We start from the raw sequence: 4,101 nt of genomic DNA on the forward strand, positions 1-4,101 counted from the left end.
CTGCATTCTCAAGAAGAGAGAAACACTGTGTCCTCACATGGCAAAAGGACAGGAAGGCAGAAAGCAGTCTGAGATAATTTTCTCCATTCTTTGTATGGGTACCAATGTGTTCATGAGGGCCAAGCCCCATGACTGAATCATTTCCCAAAGTCTCAACAAGAATTTGGGAGGAAATACATTTAAATCATAGCAATGTCAGCTTGAGAAGAATGCTCCAGTCTGTAAGGATAGTTACTACCCAATTATGGCTGCTGAGCAATGGAAATATGGTAATCCTGAATTCAGATATAATGTAAATATAAAATATACCCCTGATTAGAAAGACTTATCATGATAATATAAAATATTACTAAGAAATTCAAATTACATATGAAAATAATATGTAGGTTATATAAGATTAATAACATACTAGTAAAATTATTTTCACCTATTTATTTTTTTTTCAATACACTACTGGAGATTCAAAACTGCATATATATAAAACATTTCTGGCTCATAATTTCTGTGTCATAAGAAACCATAAGCCAAAGATCATGTGTTAGTCATTTGGGCCAAGTCTGGCTGCAGAATGTTTTATTTTGCCTACACAATGTATTTAACTGTATCAATGTTTTAGAAAAAGGAAAATTTATATAAATTGTGTTGGATGTAAAGATTTTCTTAAAAACTTAAAAAGTTCTTCCCTTGCTGGCCCTACATTCCTTCATCCCAACCATCAAGTAGAATTGAATTGCATCTGCTTTCTGGTTGAGAAGTACTTTTATTTTCACCAGATTAACAGAATTGATTAACTCCTACCTAATGGCATAAGCACTATCACCTTTGATTTTCTCCTGTTTAGAATCTGTCAAGTTCTATGCATTTAAGTTTTGTGACTGTCTTGGATTCTGGAAGTCATATTTGCCATTAGCTGGATCATGATCTCCACTGCTCAACCAATTGGGTTTAATTTCAATCCTTGGTCTCTCCCATGTTGTTTCGTACCACTGTGGTCAGGAAGCCTAGACCAAGTCAAAGTCTGAGGTGATTATGATGACTTTATGATTATAATGAAAATCATCTGAGCATTTACTGCACACAATACACTATGCAAAACTATATCTATCTATCTATCTATCTATCTATCTCAATATATGTATATGATTTCACATACTCTTTACCACAACCATATGGGCTATGGGTTAGGGATCTTTTTTTAACATTTTAACTTCCAAAGAGCCTGAATTATAGAGGTGGTTTGACCAAAGTTGCACATAGACCCATACACACACACACACAAAAAACAAAAAACAAAAAAAAAAAAAACTAGAAATTCAGGACAAATAAAGATCAAATGCCACAATTCTTTTTAAATAAATACTTTATTCTATTTAGGACTTTGTCATGTAAAAATATAATTTTCTCCTTTGGTCATACCCTATCCCAGTCTTTGTTGGGTCATATATTTCTTTTGCAGATGTGTGTCTCACTTGACAAGAACTAATTTGGGATTGTTTTCCAAAACTTCAAGCAACCCTGCTGTCCACAGTTAAGACTAGGGAATTTTGGCCATCCTGTATCCACCCTTGCCACTTCCTTCTTTCATTGAGTTTGGCAAAAAACAACCCTTTGTACTTAACCAGGCTTTCATTTACAGTCACTTTGAGTAAGAATTACAGTGTCCCACAACTTTGTATGTGGAAGAGCAATGAACAGAACTAAAAGTGGCCTATAATTGTGGATTCAGTCTAAAAATCTTTAGGGGAAAAATTGGCCCTGACTTGTTGAACCTCAGTTATGTCCCAGGATGCTTTTAGAATCTATTCATATCCTCTGAACTGTGGTTCCCATAATTTTTGTAATATCTTCTTGGAATTCTTTCACAGATAAATTTAATCTTCCAATACTTAACTCATTTAAGCTTCTCTTTATATCAAACTAAACAATAAATAATATTTCTCATGGAAAACTAAAGGATATAGAATAGAAATCCCAAAAGCTGTATACAGATGGACCCCATCCTGCCTGTCTATAAACCCCAAATATTTGAGAAGTAGCAGTTCCTCCCAAATCCTTACTAAAGTATCAGCATCATCCAGTGCTGGAATTTCATCCAGGCTCCATTAAGCTAGTTGCTTTAAAAAAAAAACAATTTCAGAACACTCAAATGGCAGACTCTTAAGTTGTCTAGAATGTGCTTCCTTGAAGATAATGTCTCTGGTAAACCTTAATTAGTGATCCAACACAACCTCTTGTTTATTGACAAAACTGACTGTGGTTGAAACAGAATTTCTTCAGCGAACTCTCCCAACTTTTAAAATTTTTTGTTAAGTAGACACACCATCAATTTTACCATTTTAATCATTTTTGAGTGTGCAGTTTAGTGACATTAAGTACATCTAATTTTTTATGAAATTTTTTCAACTTTTTATTATATATATTTTTTTAAGTCTTGGAAAAGCTCAAAGAACAGCATGATGAAAACCAATATGCTTACAACATAGACTAAACAATTGTTAACATTTTTCCAATTTGCTTCAACTCTTCAGTATTCGGGAGTATGTGGATATGGTGTTTATGGATATGTGTGGTGTGGGGTGGTATGTCCATATAGTATTTGAAAATAGCTTATAGATTTTACCCTGCCTAAGGATAAGGTTATTCTCTACAGCATTAACATTTTCCTACATGAGAAAATAATTGTTTCTTCTCATATTATCTAATATTCAGCTCATTTCCAAATTTTCTTAATTATTCCAAAAATGTGTTTTACAAAAAAATTTATGAATCATCATCCAATCAACATATCAAAATTACATTGCTTGTGCCCCTTGCCTGTCTTTTACTTTAAAAAGCCCCTTTCCATACTTTGCATTTTTTTTTAGTGGGGGGGATGACATTGACGTTTTTAAAGAGATTAGACCTGTTGTCTTTCAGATTGTTTTATACTGTGGACTTCTCTGGTTATTTCCTTGTGGTATCAGTTGACTTATTTCTCTTATCTTTGTATTTTACTTAAACTGGAAATAACAGTAAATGTTGAAAATGTTCAGTGTGAATATTTCTTTGAAAAAGAATTCTCCACTGACAAGTAATTACATATCAGATTGTATCAGGAGGCATCTAATGTCAAATTGTCTCATTATTAGTGATGCTCAACTTAACCCTTGAGTTAAAGAGGAATTGCAGGATCTTTCCTCTAAAAAGTATAGTTTCATCATATGGAAAAAAAAATTTATAGTCCCTAAAATTGTATGAACTAATTATGTAAACTTATTTATTTATCTTTCTTGTTAAAAAGTATATATTTAAAAATATTAGTAGCGAATTAATCTTGCTATCCAGTTATTTTTATTTAATTTTCTGAATTGGAAGAAATGATGATATGTCTTATAACTTAATCCAAATAATGCTAAAGTTTATAGAGCAGAGCTAGCAGGCATCACAGACAACTTCTGGTGTGCAAAAAAAGGCAACAAAGTTGCATTTGTTTATTTTTTGGAACACAGAACCATTTTTCTAGAGATGTTGACATATCAGAAATAATTACTTTGGCAGGTTAGCCCAATATTTCTAAATCAATTTTCCCCACAGAAAAAATAATTCCATTTTATGTAGCCAGAAGAAACTTGAGGGGGTCTATTATGGTTTGCATGGGAGGTCACCCCCCAAATCTCATGTGTGAGGCAATACAAGAAGATTTAGAGGTAAAACATTGGGCCCTACTAGCCTTAATCCTATCAGTGAATCGGTCCCCAATGGGATTAACTGGGTGGCAGCTGGAGGCATTAGGGTGTGGCTGGAGGAGTTGAGTCATTAGGGGCATGCCTTTGGGGTATATATTTTGTAGCTGGGAAATGGAGTTTCTCTCTTTGCTTCTGATCATCACCAGACTGTTTCCATCTGCCACACTCTTGCCACCACATTGTTCTGCCTCACCTTGAACACTGAGGAGTGGAGCCAGCTATTTATGGACTGGGACTTCTGAAACCATGAGACCCCAAAAACACTTTTTCTCCTTGAAATTGTTTCTGTTGCTCAGTGGTAAAATGCCTTTGGCCCCAGTGCCAAACAAACAAACAAAAAGTTGTATATCATTTTTATTCACCGTTGATAATTATT

This window comes from Urocitellus parryii, unplaced genomic scaffold (assembly GCF_045843805.1).
Source record: "Urocitellus parryii isolate mUroPar1 unplaced genomic scaffold, mUroPar1.hap1 Scaffold_37, whole genome shotgun sequence".
Taxonomy (NCBI): Eukaryota; Metazoa; Chordata; class Mammalia; order Rodentia; family Sciuridae; genus Urocitellus; species Urocitellus parryii.